The following is a 22,900-nucleotide window of genomic DNA, read 5'->3' on the forward strand; positions in this document are numbered from 1 at the left end:
CGCTGTACACTTGAACATGAAGAGACAGTCCCTGCTTGACAGAGCTTACAATCTAATTAGGACAGACAAACAGGACAAACAAGAGATAAGGGAATATTAAGGTGAGGATGATAAAATAAGGGTTCTGAACAAGTGAATAAGGGTTAGGAGTTAAAAGCAGCATCAAAAAGGTGGGCTTGCAAGGGCAGGCTTCTGTTTCTGTGAGTCTGACGTCCTGCACGTACGTGCAGGACGTCAGACTCACAGAAACAAAAGCCTGCCCTTGCATATCAGCAACGCGGCCGTGCCGGAGAAGAGGGCAAATAAGGGATAAGGACAAAGAGTAGCAAGATTCCGGAATCCCAAAGAGTTGCAAGATTCCATGCGGAATCCCAAAGAGTTGCAAGATTCTGGAATCGTGATGACTACTACTACTACTACTTATCATTTCTAAAGCGCTACTAGACGTACGCAGCGCTGTACACTTGAACATGAAGAGACAGTCCCTGCTCGACAGAGCTTACAATCTAATTAGGACAGACAAACAGGACAAACAAGAGATAAGGGAATATTAAGGTGAGGATGATAAAATAAGGGTTCTGAACAAGTGAATAAGGGTCTTCACAATAATGTATAACCACACATCTCTTTAGCACAGAAGCGTTGAATGTTTTTATGTGTTCCTGGGCAGTTGTATGAACGAATATCTGTCTAAGCCAAACCCTCTACGGAGAGGAATGAGGTAAATGGGAAGAGATTTTGGATTTAGGCCACACCTTTACCAGTTTCCTGCTCAGACATCAATTTAGCCACGGTGTGGCTCCAGGATATATGTCAGACCTTATTGACCTACCAACCAGGTACTCTACCAGCTCATCACGAACATTCCTGAATCTCCACTACCCAAACTGTAAGGGACTGAAATATAAATTAACATATGCACCCAGCTTCTCTTACATATGCACGCAAATTTGGAATGAATTACCAAAATCCATAAAAATAGCACACGACATCACGACCTTCCGTAAACTATTGAAAACTTATTTATTTAAGAAAGCATACAATAACAACTCCTCATAAATTCAAATTAACAAAACGCAACTATACAACGTGTATTCTCTATATCTCAACTGTTTTGCTAATTATCTTGATTTCCAGTTTAATGATCCTAATTGTTCAAGCTATTTTTTTTTGTCATGATTGAAGTTTAACCTATTACCTTTAGCTCTTATCATAGGACGAACTTTCCTCTTGTAACCTAACCTAATCTGTCCCTTTGCCCCAACTATGTATTTCTCCTATCCGGAACTGGTAGTCACCACTTTCGGAATTACGTAAGCCACATTGAGCCTGCAAATAGGTGGGAAAATGTGGGATACAAATGTTATAAATAAATAAATAAAAGAACGAATACAGTCAAATTCAGTCCATTGTAAAGGGTTTTTTTTTATTCAGGGGTGGGGGAGGGGAGAGACAGGGAGCGCGGTCCATTAATTCAGCGTAACAAATATAAATGAGAAGAAAAGCCTCGCTCTTTGTTTTATGAAGGTAAAGTTCATTAACCGAAAGCTAATGAGACGTGAAACCATAAAAAGTTCAATTCCTTCTAATAGCTTGTCGGGCGTAGAAATGCAGCAGTGAGTATTTATTCCTCTTCATCTGCTGGAGAACAGATGGGAACTTTGCTCTAAACAGAAAGTAGCCCCTGTGCAGAGCAGCTGTGTTGAGATCAATCTGCAATGTTCCATTCCGTTCCGTTCTATTCCATCCTCAGCTTTTATGTCCTGCAAATTTCCTAGCAGGAATCATAGCGGGTTACAATAAAGAATATAATACAATTTAAAATTTCATAGAACAGAGTACTTATCAAACAAAAGTTTTTCTGAACTGGGAATAATCCACCATCCCTCAAAGTTGAACTGGGATCGAATTCCATAACTTAACTGCTAAAAGAACTATCTTTAATAACTGGAAGGCTGAGATTCAATTTATTTAGATTTTGCTCACACCTTCTTCAGTAGTAGCTCAAGGTGAGTTACATTGGATATTTTTCTGTCCCAGGAGGGCTCACAATCTAAGTTTGTACCTGAGGTAATGGAGGGTTAAGTGACTTGCCTAAGATCACAAGGAGCAGCAGTGGGATTTGAATTGGCCACCTCTGGATTGCAAGACCAGTGCTCTAACCACTAGGCCACTCCTCCATTTAATGAATGGTTATACGTAGAAGGCTGACAAGATGATGAGTAAGACCATGAGGACTACTGGGGGACAACCCTAATAAATCTTATGAATCAAACAGACAACTTTAAAATGAATTCTCACCCTCACTGCCAACCATTGTAGCTCCCTTAGTAAAGGTGTAACATGCTCAAACCTTTTGCAGCACGAAACTTTCTCAGATTACACCTCCCAGATTGTAAAAAAGTGATCTACAAAACTGTCTTCTTTGCAGACTTCACTTACCTAGGAACCAAATGGTGGAACTCCTTACCACCCAAAATAAGAAATATACAGGAATATACTAGATTCTGCAAACTCTTCAAATTGTTCCTATTCAAACAAACCCTCACAAAGAACAACCATATCTCAAACATCTAATTGGTTATTATTCTGTTTACCATTAACCTTCTCTTTGCTTCATGTACAATTTCTCCTTCAATAGATTTTCTAAATGTTAAATATCCATAGCTATCCCAATACGCTTATGATACTGTATTGTAAAATTGGATTTGAATTGATTCTTACAACAAATTACTTTCTTATGCATTATTCTTTGTTATGTATCCTAGACTGTTTATTGTAAGCCACATTGAACTCAAACTTGTTTGGGATAATGTGGGATAGAAATGTCACAAATAAATAAATATCAATTTAGCTGCACAATTTTGCAAGAATTTCAGCCTCTTCTGAAGAGTTTGATTCATACCAACATGTAGGAGGAAAACGGAGCTAGCATCATATGAGGAAAGGCTAAAGAGGTTAGGGCTCTGTAGGGTGAGATAAATAATACCTAGGGCAACAAGTACCCACAGATTACTTATACCAAGATTCCCTGATGCATAAGTCTGCCTAACAGACTCACTAGCTCTGTCTAGGGTGAGATACAGGAATCTTGCTTCTGGCACCTCTCCAGGTGTTTTGGTGTGTAGAGTGAAAAAGAAAGACACAGCTGATAGATATATATATTAGCTTTATTATGGATAAGAAAATAGAAATACTCTGCGCTAGCTTATGCAATAAAAATATCCCTTACTGATATGAGCACTACCGAAAATATATTGTCTAAACTACACTCTGATTATCCTGAGACTAAGTACGGTAATGATTAGAACAGTACAAATGATAACCTAATAATCCTTATGAAACTTATCACACCTTATGCAAAATACACATTAGCTGCTTTCTCTGACCAAGAGCTGACATAAACCAGTCGTACTTAGATAAAACCACTGCCTAACCCCAGACCAGGAAATATATCACTGTGATCTTACCACGCTGTCGTGATGACGGCTTCAGATAAGACCGGAGCAGAATCTCCCCAGACGCTATTTTAGCTGTCGGTGTCTTAGGTAGTGCAGGTCTTTATTAGCCCATGTAGGTTCCCGTCACTCCTTTGGTTATCAGAGCCAATATCTCTGCCACAGGTATTTGCACCAGGATGCAGGTCACGATGTTGGTATCATACAAAGTCTCTGGCTCCCCCCGAGCCTTGCTGGATCTCTCAGGTCCTCTTACCAGTTGCCCCTCTTCCAAGGGTCTCCGACTCACTTCTGTTCCCGCTTTCCCCGTACCTCTCCGTCAGGTGACGGTAGGAACCAATCATGATCATGTCCAGTTCAGTACATGGGCAAGAAGAGTTCTTTGTTTTGTGACCTTGGAGAATGGTAACTTCTGGAGCCATGTCTGCCTCCCTACTCCGTTCTCAGGGTGATAGAAGGGGGTGTTTAGAACACAGACTGTCCTTGGCTTTAGCAAGCCTGTCAGTGATTTTCCACAAGTTGAAGCTGGATCTTGCTGACACAGAGATGTTGCAGCAGCCATCTTATTATACCAAGATGTCATAGGCTTGTATAGGCCAAGACCAGCATAGGCTAGATCACAGGGAAATACCCCTACAGATTCCCCCCCTTGGAGATGGAATTTACTACAAAGGAGTAAAAGCCTTCTCCAACCTAACTAATAATACAGCTAGACGGGTTGACATCAAGACTCATGGTCAGGACCAAAAATTAAGAACTGTAAATGTCAGTAACTCAAAACTAACACTCTGGTAATGATAACTGGAAGCAAATAATTCAAATACTTTATGAAATCATAGCAATGTTCAAAAGTATAGCAAAACTAAATAGCAAATCACTGATACTAGAACAAACATAGGGTGTTAACAGTTATGTCCTACCACATGAAAACATAATCAAAAATCAATTATCATACTATTATAAAATGCATGGCAAAGCATAAGCAAATCAGTCCTTAATATGATAGTAGACTAAAACTGTTGCATCGTGGAGAATTACTCATGGGTGACCTCCACAAAGTCTAACAAAGTCAATGATATGAGAGTCTTTAGACTGTAAAACGACATAATGTCCAAACCATAGTCAATAGGGTGGACCGTGATGAATGATGAGGTGTGAATGGACAACTTCTCACATCAAGAAGACATCAAACAGGAACAAAATGGTCCACGTAATGGTGATGATGAAGAAAGTCTTCAAACATAAGCATTGGACACAGTTCAAAAAGAAAGTCAATGAAATGTCCCAAAAACAAACAAACACACATCCAAAACTTCACTGTCAGGAACACTGGATCGGTTGAAATAAAAATAAAACCAAACAAATTCCCCCCCAACAAGAAGAATGATTCTTGGGAAAAGAAAAACTCCAACAGTCATGACTAAACAATGGAAATCATGAGGAACAAGGGGAAGGGATGTTGAAAACCACCAATGGATTAGGAAGCAGGGCGTCAGGAACATCGTGAAGAACGACATCAGGAACGGAAACAGGATCAATCTGTTAGGCAACTGCACCGGATCTTCAAGGTTTTGTTTTTTTTCTTTGTAGCTGAAAAACAAAAGAAGACGAAGCTATTCTGCTTCATGGTTAGTTTGTGTCATTTCAACAATGCATGTATCTGGAACCAAATGACTGGGATGACATGGTCTCAACTGATTGATGTGGACCCACTTAAGGTTATCTTCACCTTGAGAATTTTTTCTGAGGCAAATTTGGTAAGCCACAGGTGAAGCTTTTTCCACTATAGGGAAAGGACCATGCCAACTGGGTAGAAACTTCTTTTCTTTAACCTTGTTTCTGGCAAAATTGAAATAGAATACCTTGTCGCCAATTTGGTATTCTTTGGAGGTAGTCCCTTGATCATAGTAGGCTTTTCTACCTCTAGCGCTACTTTCCAAGTTCTTCTGGGCAAAGGCAAAGGCACTTTGCAAATGTTGACGCAAATGGGTGACATACTCATGAGAGGAAGTAGCACTGGACAAGTTCACATCATTAGTCCTGTAAAGCAAATGAATTGGTAACATCATTTCCCTACCTGTCATCATCTCAAAAGGCGACACTCCTGTAGACCGATGGGGTGTGGCACGTATGGCCATGAGGACCAATGGTAACTTCATGTCCCAATCCTTACCTGAGGATGACACGTACTTCTTCAGAATGGTGATGATGGTCCGATTAGCTCTTTCCACTTGTCCTGAGGACTGAGGTCGGTAGGCAATGTGCAGTTTACTCTTCACGCCTAGCATCTTCCACATGTGTTGGATCACCTCTGCGGTAAACTGAGATCCTTGGTCTGAGTCCACTCGCATGGGCAAACCCCACCGGCTGAACACATGATTCAGTAGTAAGGTAGCCGTAGTCTCGGCGGTGCAATTGGGTGCAGGTAGGCACTCCACCCACTTGGTGAACATGCAGGTGACAGTAAGCATGTACTTGTTGCCTCGGGTGGATCGAACCACAGGTCCAACCCAATCAATCTGAATATCTGACCAGGGCATAGCAATACCCTTCTTCCTGAGGGGTGCCCGATGGGATGGTGAAGATGGCTGGAAACGACAACAGGTCAGACAACCTCGAGTATACAGCTTCACATCCTGACGCATATGGGGCCAATAAGCCACTTGCTTCAAGGTCTCATAGGTGATGCCTTCTCCTCTATGTCCTGCACATGGTTCATCATGAGCATGTTGCAACATGATGCCACGATACGTCTGAGGCACAACCCATTGCTCAATGCCATGCTTACTCGTCCGAATAAGCAGGTCCTGGCGGATCTGGAACTTCTCTCTGGAGGTGTAGAGTACCCTCAGTTCCTCAGCTTGACACTCCTCTTCTGTCAATGGATGTTCTTGGGGATTCTGGATGTACTCATAAAATCTTCCAACCACCGGATCTGATTTCTGAGCCGTGACAAGATCAAAGGATGGGACTTCACTGCTCCACTGTAACACTGGAGTCTCACAGAGCTGTTTTGTTTGCCGTCGGGTGACAGCATGAACTGCCAAGGTATCAGGTTCTGAGAACCGCCATAGTTCTCCTGTGAGCGCACCTTCCTTCGCGAGTAGATCTGCCAGATCGTTCCCTATCTTGTCAGGACTGTCAACCTTTGCATGACCCTTTACCTTCTTCCAATAGATGGTCATGTCATGGTCCTGTACCAGTTGATCCAGGGCCAGAATCAAATTTCCATGATGTACCGGTTTTCCTTTCGAGTTTAGCATGTTGTTCTGCTTCCAGTTGGGTAGATGAGAGACAAAATTCTGCCTCACATAATCTGAGTCAGTGCATATGACCAATTCCCTAATTCCTTTCTGAACTGCAGACTGTACCGCCACCACGGCTGCCACTATCTCAGCATACTGGTTTGTTTGTGAACCCAAGCTGTGCTTCAAAGTCTCTTCAGGAAGGTTTGGGTTCCATACCACTCCCACACCTGCGACCAACTCATGGTCTGTGTCGTGGCGGTAGGCGCATCCATCCACATAGACCTTAGGCAAGGTTTCACAGATCTTCTCATCATACAGATGGTGCCGATGAGGTTCTTTCTCCTGCTCGGGAACCTCTGTTTCAGGAATACCTGCAAGGGCATCATGTCCTGCACAGTCATGCAGCTCAGCCATACCTTGGGCTACTACATTACGATGTTTCTGGGCATACCTTACCTCTAAAGGCCATCCTTGAAGAGCCAATGTCCAGGAGACTATCCTACTGTTGGACACTCGACCGGATTTGATTCGGTCGCTACCCAGGAAACTAACGATTTGATGACAAGTTTCTACGATTAGCTTCTCCCCTTGGATGTAACTCCGGAAATGTTGCAGAGCCCATACCGTGGTCCACAAGGATTTCTCACAGTCAGAATACTTCTTTTCCACATCCGATAGGCCTTTGCTAGCATAGGCCACAACCCGCTTATCAGAGTCATATTTCTGATACAGGACAGCACTCATGGAATGATTGGAGTATCCCAGGTCAACGTAGAATTCGCGACCCCCCTCAGGGTACGCGAGGCATGGAAAGCGGCTAAGCTGATCCTTCAGCTCCTGCATAGCAGATTCCTGCTGTGGACCCCACGTCCAGGGTGTATCTTTCTTCAATAGCTTGACCAAGGGTCGGGTGATCTCCGCATACTCGTCTATGAACTGTCTGGAATAATTGCATATTCCCAGAAAGGAACGAAGTTCTGTGAGATTGGTGGGATGTTTCAGCTGTTGTAAGGCCTGAACTCGCTTCTTCTGAGGTCGCAGACCATCAGCAGAAATTTCATACCCTAGGTAATTCAGAGATTTCTTGCACCATTGTCCTTTGGCTAGGGTCAATTTAGCTCCAGCATCTGTCAACTGTGTGAAGACATGCTCAATCTCTGCCAAGTGATCTTGAAAAGTAGGGCTTTTGATCAGAATATCATCCACATAGACCACAGTCCCTCGAGCTTCAGCATCTGGAAGTGCTTTGTGTAGGAAGATGTTGAATTCAGCCGGGGAGTTGAGAAAACCAAAGGGAGTTCTGTTCCACGTATACTGTTTCTTCCCAAACGTGAAGGCCAGTTTATATTGGTCATGTGGATGTACCGGTACGGTCCAAAACCCTGATGCTAAGTCTAGGCTGGTGAAATACTTAGCCCCTTTGATGGTAGCAAGACTCTGATCCAGTGGAGCCATTGGCCACCTGGACAGCGGTACTCGCTTATTCAGCTGACGGTAGTCCAGGGCAATTCTCCAGCTGTTGTTCTTTTTCAAGATGGGCCACAGAGGGGAGTTGTATGTGCTGTTGCATTGCCTAATGATGCCCCTGGCCTCCAAGGTATTGAGAATCTCTTGCACGGACTCATAGGAAGCTAATGGGATCTTATACTGGCGCACAAAGACAGGCTTACTACTTGGTTCCGTAGGCACTCTGGTGACGTGTAGGTCTGTAAGGCCACAGTCATATGAGTCCACAGCAAAAAGTTCCTTGTATTTGTACAGCAACTCAGTCAACTGCATCTTCTCTGTGTCAGTAGCACAAGCATCAGCCTGTTCCACTTGGTCTTTCACCATCGCGTCAAACTCTGAGAAAGGCTGGTTGGTTGGAATTTCCACCTGCTCTTCAATGTCCTCCTGCAGAGATGAAGTTTCAACCGCATTCACCACTCTAGACTTCTGGGGTAAAGACATCTTTCTGGACAAAATCAAGTAGTCGTCTTCCATCTGCACTTGCGAACCCGTTGCATCATATGGCCAAACAAACTCCAGCGAGATGAGGCCTCTGGGAGAGGTGAACAGACATTCAGGTGTCTCCCCCCCCTGGCAGGTGTTCCAAGAGGAAGGCAGCCTGCCAACAATGGGCAAACTTACCTCGACATCAGGAAAAGAGTCTCCCACTAGAAATCCAAAAGGGTCTCCTGCAGACACTTCCACTTCATCAAACTGTGGATTGGTGACTAACAGGTGAAAAGTCTTACCAATTACCTCTAACCATGGCAGAACGCCGGTGGACAGCCCTAGGTCACGAAAATGAGCATGAGGGTTGAAGAACACCACTTTGTCCAACAGACGCTGTCCCTGAGCAAGACGGAGCTTGATGGAAAAGTCCCTCACTCTAGCTGGAATGGTCACATTTGTATCACAGACTACTTCACAGACCTGGGGTATGGTCTGTCCAGACTTCAAGCTAACAGGCGTTACTTCAGATTCCACTGGGCTGCCATCAAGTCTACTCCACAAGACCAGGTTCACCAGATCCACATAAACTCCCAGTCGCACAAGGCAATCGGAGCCCAGATATAAGGGCTGTGGTAGGTCTCTCACAACAGAGAAGTGGTGGGTGAACGACTTCTGTCCTACAGTCAAAGGAAGGCTACACAGTCCCACGAGCGTCTTGGCACCTTGTCCAGGTACCTGCACAGAAGTGGGCGAACACTTACTGAAGTGAAGTTGCACAGACTTGCGAAGACAATAAAACAGAGTGTCACTGATGAAGGAAACGTCACTAGGCACCAGCAACGTGGACTGGAGTGTTTGGATGTCAGCTATCTGGACAGGAATGGTGTAAGCATCATCCTTCTGTTGAATGTCCGTCAACTTGCGAGGATGCGGTGAGTCTGGACTGGAAGTGGAAACAGAGGCCTCGTGGGCTATCTCGGCAGCAGCATCTGGGGAGTCACCGGTATGAGTCGAGTCAGTCAAAACAATTTCCAAATTGTCATCCTGGAGAACAATGTCAGCTATCCGGTCCGTTTGGACGCGGATAACTTCACCACGCTGTTCATCCCCCCCTGGTGCACCACACAACTGGAGCTCCCAGGTGTGAGGGTCTTCTGACTTCCGGAAATTCATTAGAATTGGGGAATCCCTAAGCCCCACGGAGCTGGAACCACTGACTCTGCTCATATGCTTTACTTTCCCATACGGGAGGGGACTTGCCACTTGGGCCCAGATGACTTCATGGCGATAATCCAGATCAGTCTGCAATCTCTTCAGAAGATCGTTCCCAATTAAGAATTCTTCACCAGCACCAGTAGTAATGATAGCAGGGTGTTTGACAAACAACTCGCCAAACTGCAAGGAAAGCCAAACCCGTCCCACAGTACCGATGCTTTGATTGCCATAGGCCACCAGTGACAAGTCACACGGGGTGACACGCAGCGCCTCTCCACCTCCCCCCAGAAAAGCCTCAAGTTTCTGAAACATGCCCTGGGTGATCAACGTCACCTCTGAGGCGGTATCCAGTAGACCCTGACAGGAAAATTTCTGTTGAATCAACAGAGCTAAGGTATATCTGTACCCTTTAGGAATAAGTTTCCCAAGAAAATACCTGTTTTCCTCATTCGAGTCCTGTAAGAGAGGCCCTCTCGGGTTAGAGGGCTGGGCATCAGCATCGGTCACGGAGGACTCCTCACTGTTGGACGACAAAGCATTCACATGAACTGTGGACCTGATGGTTGGTGAAGGAGGGTCCGAGTCTAGTCATGCCAGGTCTTCCTCACAAGAAACCGGATCTTCCAGTAATTCAACGGACTTGACACTCGGCCTAGGCCCTGTAATTGGCCCGGAAGATTTCTCTTTGGGCTTCTGAAAGTTGCCTCCTTTGTTTGGTGACGAGGATGGGTGGGGTGCGGCTGCAGGATTTGTTCGTTGAAGTTGCGCCATCAGTTGCTCAATCTGTGCTTGTTGGGTCCGGATCTTTTCCGCTGCCCACTGTCTCTTGTTAAAACGCTTCCTTTTCGGGTCCTGTTGTTGGCCCTCCGGCGCAGTCGGAGGCGTGGTGCCCTTTTGCTGGTAAGATTGGGTATTGCCAACCCGGGCGGGTGTAGAAGGACTTGACATCTTGTTTTCCAGAGAAAGCGTGGATGTAACAGCACAAACACTAGGTGGAGCCACTTTGCTGCGATTCTTAGGAACTACTTGGGTGGTCGCCGCATCAGGCTGCTCGCGACACATATCAAAAAGCTCCTCCGCCCGCTTTAGCAGAAGGGAAAAAGGTTCACTTTTCTTTCCTGCTAGAGACATTTTCACTTGATTGGGCAGACCTTTCACAAAAAGATTCCTAAATTCCCCAAACTCAAGCTCTTTGGCCTCTGGGTCCGCCCCCCCATCGAAAAATGCGCGCCTCAGGCGATAGGACCATTCATGTGGACTCTCATTCGGCCCGCAGCGCATATTATATGCTGCCCTTTTGGCCTCGGTGGGGTCCGCAAACAGTCCATACCGCTTTTTCAACGCTTGTTCCACGGTGGAGAGATCATTACTCTCAGCCAAAATTGCCTTTAAATACGTTTGGCACTCAGTCGCAAACGTCCACTGCAGTAAAGCTCTTTTATCTGAGTCGGCCTGAACCTGTAAGAAATTGAAAAGGTCATGCACGCTATCCAGATGTGCGTAGATTGTCACCTCAGAAGACTCTTTAAAAGGTGTAATCATCGCCCGAAGTGTTTTCATTACTTGTGAATACTGGTCCCTAGATAAAGGAATGACTTTGTGTGTTTGAGTGGAGTTCCGCTGCTCTCCAGTAGGGGACTTAAACAGTGGTGCTGTGGTGCTGCTGATGTCATCAAGAGGTGCCGTGAGCTGCGCCCTTCCTGGGCGGAGCATAGGCCCAATTGTACCGGTGCCCTCCTCAGGTGTCACAATAAGCTGTGACCTTCCTGGGCGGGGCCTAGGTGCAACTGTCCTGTTAACATCATCAATTTGCACAGTGTTCTGTGGCCTTACTGGGCGGAGCCTAGGCTCCTGCATGCTGTCGAAGGTCTCAGGAACTAGGCTACTGTACCGGGGTGGGGCTGTCAACTGACAAGGCTTAGACTCCAGCTCTACTTCATTTCTCGGGGACCATTCAGGCAGTTTGAACTGTTCTAGCATAGGACTGGGCGACCTAGAGTCAGCCCTATTCTGTGATTCCATGGGTGTAGCAGTAGCCTCTTCCATAGAGTCATATACCTCCTGCTGGACCGTATCTAGTTCTGTCCTATACTGAGTTAATGCCTTTACACACATCTCTCTGTCCTGCTGAGCCTGTGACAACTGTAGTGAAAGCATATTATTCTTCTCCCATAACTCCACCTGTCCTTCTTCTGCCTTGTGCCAAGCCTGCCGGGCAGAGCTGACACTCCCTTTTTCCTGTTTCAACTCCCTACTCAAGGCCGTAATCCTATCCTCATATGTTTCTCTCACTTGCTCTTGCCGGGAGTGAAAGTGATCAGCTTCTTTCTTTCGCAAACTTAAAGTCTGCATCATCTCCTCCAATTGATAAGATTTAGAAGCAAGGGAATCGTTTTTCTGCCTCATATCCTTCTCCAAGGACTGGGCAGTCAGTTCCCAATGCTCTTTATCTTTCTCTAGGGCTGCACACTTTTCTTTCAACACTGCACAAGCGGAACATGGAACATTTCCCTGCGGACCTGCAGCACCCTCCCCTCCTCCAGCCGTTGCCTGAGAAGTGATGCTCTCTAACCTCAATTGTAAATCCAATCGTTCTGTTTTCAGAGCATTAACTTCATCACGCAGTTGTTGGAGTTCAGTTTGGAGGTCAAAGGTACTACAAGCTGCACTTTCGTTCTTAGCTAGTAGGGTACAGCCGAGCTCCACTAGTGCTGCCACAGTCAATCTATTTTTAACCTTCAACACTGAATGCAATACAAAATCATATGCCTTGTGACTTTCAGGCGAGTTTTTCCTAAACAATTTCAACAGAGAGTTTATAGAATACTCCGGTACTGCCTTATTAGACTGTCTTGCACTAATTAAAACTTCAAAAACAGTGACTTCTAGCGCGGAGAGCATATTGCTAGGTGACGTCATACTGAAGAACTGAAAGCTGCTAGCAAGTAACACAACTAGTACTGAAAAAAAAAACCTTATCTCACTGCTAGGTCGTAAAGCTGGCAGAAGCAGCAGATTTACGACTACCAGTGTCTATAGCACGCTTCACAGACACTTTCCAGTGCACACACAGAGAGAGAAATTTAAAGTTCAGAACTATACAGCTAGGATTTCTTTCTTTCTACAGAAAAAAAAACAAACGGATTCTTTCCTCAGCTCTTTGAGATCCCGCCACGAGCTCCCATTTGTAGGGTGAGATAAATAATACCTAGGGCAACAAGTACCCACAGATTACTTATACCAAGATTCCCTGATGCATAAGTCTGCCTAACAGACTCACTAGCTCTGTCTAGGGTGAGATACAGGAATCTTGCTTCTGGCACCTCTCCAGGTGTTTTGGTGTGTAGAGTGAAAAAGAAAGACACAGCTGATAGATATATATATTAGCTTTATTATGGATAAGAAAATAGAAATACTCTGCGCTAGCTTATGCAATAAAAATATCCCTTACTGATATGAGCACTACCGAAAATATATTGTCTAAACTACACTCTGATTATCCTGAGACTAAGTACGGTAATGATTAGAACAGTACAAATGATAACCTAATAATCCTTATGAAACTTATCACACCTTATGCAAAATACACATTAGCTGCTTTCTCTGACCAAGAGCTGACATAAACCAGTCGTACTTAGATAAAACCACTGCCTAACCCCAGACCAGGAAATATATCACTGTGATCTTACCACGCTGTCGTGATGACGGCTTCAGATAAGACCGGAGCAGAATCTCCCCAGACGCTATTTTAGCTGTCGGTGTCTTAGGTAGTGCAGGTCTTTATTAGCCCATGTAGGTTCCCGTCACTCCTTTGGTTATCAGAGCCAATATCTCTGCCACAGGTATTTGCACCAGGATGCAGGTCACGATGTTGGTATCATACAAAGTCTCTGGCTCCCCCCGAGCCTTGCTGGATCTCTCAGGTCCTCTTACCAGTTGCCCCTCTTCCAAGGGTCTCCGACTCACTTCTGTTCCCGCTTTCCCCGTACCTCTCCGTCAGGTGACGGTAGGAACCAATCATGATCATGTCCAGTTCAGTACATGGGCAAGAAGAGTTCTTTGTTTTGTGACCTTGGAGAATGGTAACTTCTGGAGCCATGTCTGCCTCCCTACTCCGTTCTCAGGGTGATAGAAGGGGGTGTTTAGAACACAGACTGTCCTTGGCTTTAGCAAGCCTGTCAGTGATTTTCCACAAGTTGAAGCTGGATCTTGCTGACACAGAGATGTTGCAGCAGCCATCTTATTATACCAAGATGTCATAGGCTTGTATAGGCCAAGACCAGCATAGGCTAGATCACAGGGAAATACCCCTACAGCTCTTCAGCTTGGAAAAGAGATGGATGAGGGGAGATATGATCAGTGGCGTACCAAGGGGGGGGGGGGGGGGGGGGGGGTGGGCCGCCACGGGTGCATGCCGCTGGGGGGTGCCGCGGCGCGCGCCTGCTGCGAGAGTTCGCTAACTTCTCTCGTTCGCTGCAGCTCCCTCTGCCCCGGAACAGGTTACTTCCTGTTCCGGGGCAGAGGGAGCTGCAGCGAACGAGCAAAGTTAGTAAACTCGCAGCAGGCGTGCGCCGCGGCACCTCCCCCCAGCGGCATGCACCCGGGGGGGCTTCTTCGCCAGGGGGGGGTCCACGCTGCATGGGGGGGGCGCTGCACCCGGGGGGGCGGGGCGCCGCCCTGGGTGTCCGCCCCCCCTAGGAACGCCACTGGATATGATTGAGGTCTACAAAATCCTGAGTGGAGTAGAACGAGTGCTACTACTACTACTTATGATTTCTATAGCGCTACTAGACGTACGCAGGGCTGTACACTTGAACATGAAGAGACAGTCCCTGCTCGACAGAGCTTACAATCTAATTAGGACAGACAAACAGGACAAATATCATATAAGGGAATTACTAAGGTGGGGATGATAAAATAAGGGTACTGAACAAGTGAGTAAGGGTTAGGAGTTCAAAGTAGCATCAAAAAGGTGGGCTTTTAGCCTAGATTTGAAGACGGCCAGAGATGGGGCTTGACGGACCGGCTCAGGAAGTTTATTCCAGGCATACGGTGCAGCAAGGTAAAAGGAACAGAGTAGAACTAAATAGATTTTTTACAAAGACGAGGGGACACTCGAAGAAGTTACATGGAAATACTTTTAAAACAAATAGGAGGAAATATTTTTTCACTCAACGAATAGTTAAGCTCTGGAACTCATTGCCAGAGGATGTGGTAACAGTGGTTAGCATATCTGGGTTTTAAAAAGGTTTGAACTAATTCCTGGAGGAAAAGTGTATAGTCTGCCATTGAGACAGACATGGGAAGCAACTGCTTGCCCTGGGATTTGTAGTATGGAATCTTGTCACTCTTTAGGATTCCAGAATCTTGCTATTCTTTGGGGTTCTACATGGAATGTTGCCACGATTTGGGTTTCTGCCAGGTACTTGTGACCTGGTTTGACCACTGTTTGGAAAACAGGATACAGGGCTAGATGGACCATTGGTCTGACCGAGTATGGCTACTCTTATGTCCTAATAGCCTATGTGGCAGCAGCCTGGAAGGGAGCAATGTGCTGGAGCAGGGCTACATTTGTTCCTGTGTCATCACTTTTCCCACAGCACTGACGAAACCCTCTGTACCTTGAACTTTATAGCACAGTTCCTTCGCAGAATGAAGTTTCAGCACATCAGTAAAATGAAATCCAGCCCTAAGGACACCTCCAGGATCAATTCACATATCGTTATTGGTCTGACAATTTTACAAGTTGCCAAAGTGGATAAAATAAAAATTAAAAAAAGAAGCCAAAAATAATTATTTGACAAGTTAGTGATGATAACAGTAAAAGAACATTCTAGAATATGAAAAGAATAAGCTAGACTTCTAGTTCTGCTGCTGGTTTGTATTTTTCCTACTCATACTTTTAAGAGAAATCTTTGATTGTTTTTTTCACTCAGAGATGGGGAAATGTCTATCTTTAATCTTTGCATTTTGCACAGTACAGGAGGAAAAGTATTTCTGTTTCTTGGTGTTTATGAGTCCGTGTGTGTCTGCATGCTTCTGTTTCTAGTCTGTGGCCACTTATTTTGTACGTGGCGAGAGTCTTGTGTTTTGCATGTATGACCCAGTGAGGTATTCTGCTAGCATGTAGTTTCTGTGTGGAGATCCATCACGGTCCAGCTTGTACTTTTTTTTTCCAATTTGTGCCTCTCAATAAATGTATTATTGTTCTGCAGAGATTGGATTGCCTGCTTTTCATAGGTCAATTTAAATCTATTTCTGTTTTGGTGATTAATGTTAATGCAGATTCTATAGCAGGACATGTTTATCCATTCCTACCTTTGCTAAGATAATATTCAAGCACCTTTCTGACCTCATTTGCAACTTTCTGTAAACGAATCCCTTATTTTCTCTCTCCTTCTCTATCTTATCTATCTATCCACCTTATAATCGAAAGAGAAAAACGCCTAGATTTCGACCCAAATCGGGAGATAGACGTTTATCTCACAAAAACGAATAAATCGGTATAATCGAAAGCCGATTTTGGACGTTTTCAACTGCACTCTGTCGCGGATGTGGACAAAGTTGATGGGGGTGTGGCGAAGGTGGAACTGGGGCGTGGTTATCGGCCGAGGAGAGATGTACGCGTTAGGGCGATAATCGAAAAAATAAAGGCGTTTTTAGCGAACATTTAGGCCACTTTTGTTGGACCCTGTTTTCACACGAACAGGTCCCAAAAAAGTGCTCTAAATGACCAGATTACCCCCAGAGGGAATCGGGGATGACCTCCCCTGACTCCCCCAGTGGTCACTAACCCCCTCCCACCACAAAAAATGATGTTTCACAACTTTTTATTTTCACCCTCAAATGTCATACCCACCTCCCTGGCAGCAGTATGCAGGTCCCTGGAGCAGTTGTTAGGGGGTGCAGTGGACTTCAGGCAGGTGGACCCAGGCCCTTCCCCCCCCCTACCTGTTACAATTGTGCTGCTTAATGCTTAGTCGTACAACCCCCCCCAAACCCACTGTACCCACATGTAGGTGCCCCCCTTCACCCCTTAGGGCTATAGTAATGGTGTAGACTTGTGGGCAGTGGGTTTTGAGGGGGATTTGGGGGGCTCAACACACAAGGGAAGGGTGCTATGCACCTGGGAGCTCTTTTACCTTTTTTTTTTTTTTTTGTAAAAGTGCCCCCTAGGGTGCCCGGTTGGTGTCCTGGCATGTGAGGGGGACCAGTGCACTACGACTCCTGGCCCCTCCCACGAACAAATGCCTTGGATTTATTGGTTTTTGAGCTGGGCGCTTTCATTTTCCATTATCACTGAAAAACAAAAATGCCCAGCTCACAAATTGTCGAATAAAACATGGACGTCTATTTTTTTTGAAAATACGGTTCGGTCCGCCCCTTCACGGACCCGTTCTCGGAGATAAACGCCCATGGAGATAGAAGTTTTTGTTCGATTATGCCCCTCCATATGTTCCATCTTTGCTTACTCCTATTATTTATCTATTTTATTTTATTTGTATCCCACATTTTCCCACCAATTTGCAGGCTCAATGTGGCTTACATTTGGCGGTTGCCATTACCGGCAGTGGCGTAGGAAGGGGGGCGGGAGGGGCGGTCCACCCCGGGTGCACGCGCTCGGGGGGTGCCGGCCCCGCTGGTTCCCTGCTCTCTCTGCCCTGGAACAGGTTACTTCCTGTTCCGGGGCAGAGAGAGCAGGGAACCAGCGGGGCCGACGCAGCTCCAAGTGACATGCACTTGGGGCGGATCGGCCCTCCCGCAGATAAGAATGCGGTCCGGGGGGGTTGTGCTCCGGGGGGGGGGTGCGCCGCAGAGGGGGGGGTCGCGCTGTGCTGCACCCCGAGGGGGTGCGCAGCGGCGACCCGCCCCGGGTGCCATTAGCCCTCGCTACGGCACTGATTACTAAATAGCAGAATTACAAAAGGCGTTACATTAAGGTAAGGCAAGAAGAATGCGCTATGGTAATGCATATTGGTTCCTAAGTGATAGATTGGATTGTAACATACATTAGGTCATCGACTATAGGGAGATCGTATTTGGCACAGGATTACAGTGGTAGTTTATTATAGTGTTTTATTGTGTACTGTGTTGACATTCTAGTGTAGCATACTGTGCCGTACTTTGTACTGTTATTTGAATATTTTTACTGCTGTAATTGCCTGTTGCTCATGTTTGATGTATTCTTACTGTACACCGTCTTGAGTGAATTCCTTCAAAAAGGCGGTAGATAAATCCTAAAAAATAAAATATAGAGTGTTACAATGATCTAATTGTGGCAAAACTCTACATACTCTAAATTGAGCAAAAAAAAAGAATGATCTTCTAATGTTGTTTTTCAGTCACCACTTGACAAATACATTTATAGACTGATTTCCTAAGCATGAGAGGGAGCTTTCTGTAATTTTGAAAGCTGCCTGTGTACCCTCCTTCATGGCTGCATCCAAAGAGCATGTGGAGTGAACTGGCAGAGGTTAGGATCCTCTTAAAGTTCAGGGCCCTGTCCCCTGGATTCTATATAGGTCACCCAAAGTTGGATACCCTGAAAACTACTGCTACTACACTACTTATCACTTCTATAGCGCTACAAGGCATACGCAGCACTGTACACCATACATGAAAAGACAGTCCCTGCTCAAAGAGCTCACAATCTAAATATGGAATGTTGCTAGTGGAGTAGCAACATTCCATGTAGAATCTCAAATAGTAGCAACAGAAACTCCAATAGTAGCAACAGTCCATGTAGAATCTCAAGTAATAGCAACATTCCAGAATCTCAAATAGTAACAACATTCCATGTTCCACTGCACTAACCACTAGGCTACTCCTCCACTAGCAACATTCCATTTAGAAGCCTGCCCTTGCAGATCAGCAACGCAGCCGTGCAGGTTTCTGTTTCTGTGAGTCTGACGTCCTGCAGGACGTCAGACTCACAGAAACAGAAGCCTGCGCGGTCGCGTGGCTGATCTGCAAGGGCAGGCTTCTACATTATTACTACTACTACTACTTATCAGTTCTATAGCGCTACAAGGCATACGCAGCGCTACACACCATACATGAAAAGACAGTCCCTGCTCAAAGAGCTCACAATCTAAAAATGGAATGTTGCTAGTGGAATAGCAACATTCCATGTAGAATCTCAAATAGTAGCAACAGAAACTCCAATAGTAGCAACAGTCCATGTAGAATCTCAAGTAATAGCAACATTCCAGAATCTCAAATAGTAACAACATTCCATGTTCCACTGCACTAACCACTAGGCTACTCCTCCACTAGCAACATTCCATCTAGAAGCCTGCTCTTGCAGATCAGCAATGCGGCTGCGCAGGCTTCTGTTTCTGTGAGTCTGATGTCCTGCACGTACGTGCAGGTAATCAGACTCACAGAAACAGAAGCCTGCGCGGCCGCGTTGCTGATCTGCAAGGGCAGGCTTCTACATTACTACTACTACTACTACTTATCAGTTCTATAGCGCTACAAGGCATACACAGCGCTACATACCGTACATGAAAAGACAGTCCCTGCTCAAAGAGCTCACAATCTAAGTAGGACAGACAAACAGATAGAACAACTAAGAGAATTAAAGAGGTGAGGATAAAAGGGGTACAGGGCAAGTGAGTAGTGGTTAGGAGTCAAAAGCAGCGTTAAAGAGGTGGGCTTTTAGCCTGGATTTGAAAACGGCCAAAGACGGGGCAATACGTACAGGCTCGGGAAGTCTATTCCAGGCATGAGGTGCAGCGAGATAGAAGGAACGGAGTCTGGAATTAGCAGTAGAGGAGAAGGGGACAGACAAGAGTGCCTCCAGGACCAGGTTTGGAAACCACTGGTTGTTATAATTTATAATTTTTAGGCTCTATATGGGAATGTGTGCTTTGTGTGGATATCATTATTTCATGGTTATCCTGCATTCGGCACCTAACTCTTACCTTTCAGGAATTCTAGACTGCCCAATTTGACTGCCCCTATCGGTCTGATTGCCCATGCGTCTTTTAGATTGTAAGCTCTTTGAGCAGGGATTGTCCTTCTATGTTAAATTGTACAGCGCTGCGTAACCCTAGTAGCGCTTTAGAAATGTTAAGTAGTAGTAGTAGTAGTAGTCATGGTTATCCTGTCAGGTATGGAAGAGTTTTTATTTATTCTGTCACATGTGAGTTTATCTTGTTGGGCAGACTGGATGGACCGTGAAGGTCTTTTTCTGCCGTCATCTACTATGTTAATATCCAGCTTATAATCGAAAGTGATCGCCGGCCATCTTCCGACACAAATCGGGAGATGGCCGGTGATTTCTTAAAAGCGGCGAAATCGGTATAATCGAAAGCAGCATTTTTGACAGCATCGCAGCTTTCCCGTCACTTCGCCGGCGAAAGTTCAAGGGGGCGTGTCAGTAGATTAGCGAAGGCGGGACATGGGCGGGCATGGGTGTGGCTATCAGATGGCTGGCTTTCAGCGATAATGGAAAAAAAAAAAACGGCGATAAGCAGTATATCGCTGGGTTTACTTGGTCCTTTTATTTTCATGACCAAGCCTCAAAAAGGTGCCCCAACTGACCAGATGACCACTGGAGGGAATGGGGGATGACCTCCCCATACTCCCCCAGTGGTCACCAACCCCCTTCCATACTAAAAAAATAAAACTAAAAACCTTTTTTGCCAGCCTGTATGCCAGCCTCAAATGCCGTACCCACCTCCATGACAGCAGAATGTGTTGTATCCTCCGACAGCCTTTCCCTGGTTGCGATGTGGCTCTTGGGTGAGTGTGACACCTTTTCTGTTAGGTGCCCTGCAGAGTCACATTAGCAATGCATTGTGGTGGGTGTAGGGTACTGGGTTCTACTCCCCTGGTGCTTTTCCCCCCTGCTAACTGGGTCAGAGTGTGCCCTGTTTTGTTTCCTGTTGCAGTCCATGCGGTAGTGGCCATTTTTGTAAGCCAGTTTTAGTTTCCTTTCCTGTGTTACCCACGTTAGAGAACGTAGTTCTTACCTTGAATGTTGCTGAAAGAGGGCATTGTACAGCATTGTGCCAGCTCTGACCTACTGCTAATCTTAGTACCAGGGGACTCTTTGCCAGTGGGGCAGAACCTCTGATCTGCAGTTAACTGTGAGTAAACGTCATTATTTCAAGAAAGAACTTTTTCAGAGAGATTAGTCTTCAGGTGTGAACTGGTGTGCCAAAGTTATACAGCAGCAATAAGTCCTAGAGGCTGTATGCAGGTCCCTGGAGCAATTTTAGTGGGTGCAGTACATTTGTGGGTAGTAGGTTTGGGGGGCTCAGCTCCCAAAGTAAGGGAGCTATGCACGTGGAAGCTTTTCTGAAGTCCACCACAGTGACCCCTAGGGTGGCTGGTTGGTGTCCTGGCATGTCAGGGGGGCCAGTGCATTAAAAATGCTGGCTCCTCCCATGGCCAAATGCATTGAATTTGGCCGGGGTTTGAGATGGCCGACATAACTTTCCATTATCGCTGAAAAACAAACCCGGCCATCTCAAACCCGGCGAACTCCACGGCATTTGGCCGGGCTAAACCGTATTATCGGAAAAAAAGATGGCCGGTCATCTTTTTCGATAATACGGTTCCGGCCAGCTGTAGCGCTGCCGCCAACATAGATCGCCGGCGATCTATTTGGCCGGCGACGCTCGATTATGCCCCTCCACGTTATTTCTTTCCAAGACTGGTTTTTTTTCACCCACTATGTAGTTTGTAACCTATTTGGCTATTGGCTTGGTTCACTTTTCCATGTCGAGTCCTATTTGCAAGTTTCTACAATAAAGAGCAGTTATCATTGGATTATTTGCTTGTGTGCCTGGTACTTCCCACTGGGTTTTGCTACTACCTGTGCTTTGTGGGTTTGCTTTTGGTTTTCTCTTCTTGCTGATTTAGACCTCCAAGTGGACCCATTGACTCTTTTCTTCTCCATGTTAGGTATTATTAGGAAAGGAATGGAAAATAAAAACGAGAATGTTATAATGCCTTTGTATCACTCCATGGTGCGACCGCACCTCGAATACTGTATGCAATTCTGGTTGCTGGATCTCAAAAAATATATAGTGGAATTAGAAAATGTACAGAGAAGGGCGACAAAAGTAGTAAAGGGGATGGGATGACTTCCCTATGAGGAAAGGCTGAAGCGGCTAGAGCTCTTCAGCTTGGAGAAAAGACAGCTGAGGGGAGATATGATACAGGTGTATAAAATAACGAGTGGAGTGGAACAGGTAGACGTAAATTGCTTTTTTATTCTTTCCCAAAATACTAGGACTAGGGGGCACACAATGAAGCTACAAAGTAGTAAATTTAAAACAAATCTGAGAAAATATTTCTTTACTCTGTGTGTAATTAAACTCTGGAATTCGTTGCTAGAGAATGTGGTAAAAGCAGTTAGATTTGCGAGGTTTAAAAAAGGTTTGGATAACTTCCTAAAAGAAAAGTCCATAAGCTATTATTAATGTGGTCTTGGAGAAAATTCATTGCTTATTTCTGGGATCAGCAGCATAAAATGTATTGAACTTTTTCGGGATCTTGCCAGGTATTTGTGACTTGGATTGGCCACTGTTGGAAACAGGATGCTGGGCTTGCTGGACCTTCGGTCTGTCCCAGTATGGCAATACTTATGTTCTTATGATTGTTCAAACCAAATATTAAAAAAGCTTCAAACTATCCAAAATGCTGCTTTACGCTTAATCTTTTCCTTGAAGAAATTAGACAGTATATCCTCATTTTATCTGAAAATTCATTGACTCCCTAGACAAGCCAGGATTTTCTTCAAATTCTGATTGTTGTATAACATAGTCTATGGTTTCTCCCCTATATATTCACTGGATCATTTTATATTTTCAGCATCTACTAAGTTTACTAGAAATGTTAATCCATTTACCTATCCATCTTTAAAAATAAGAAGAGGCTGAAACTTACGGATACTTTACTCTCATTTCAAGGATTAAGGTTAGATAAAGAGGTGCTTACTTTACCGGAGTAGCCTAGTGATTTATGCAGCAGCCTGAGAACTGGGGAACTGGGTTCAATTCCCACTGCAGCTCCTTGTGACTCTGG

This window comes from Microcaecilia unicolor, chromosome 5, assembly GCF_901765095.1.
Source record: "Microcaecilia unicolor chromosome 5, aMicUni1.1, whole genome shotgun sequence".
NCBI lineage: Eukaryota > Metazoa > Chordata > Amphibia > Gymnophiona > Siphonopidae > Microcaecilia > Microcaecilia unicolor.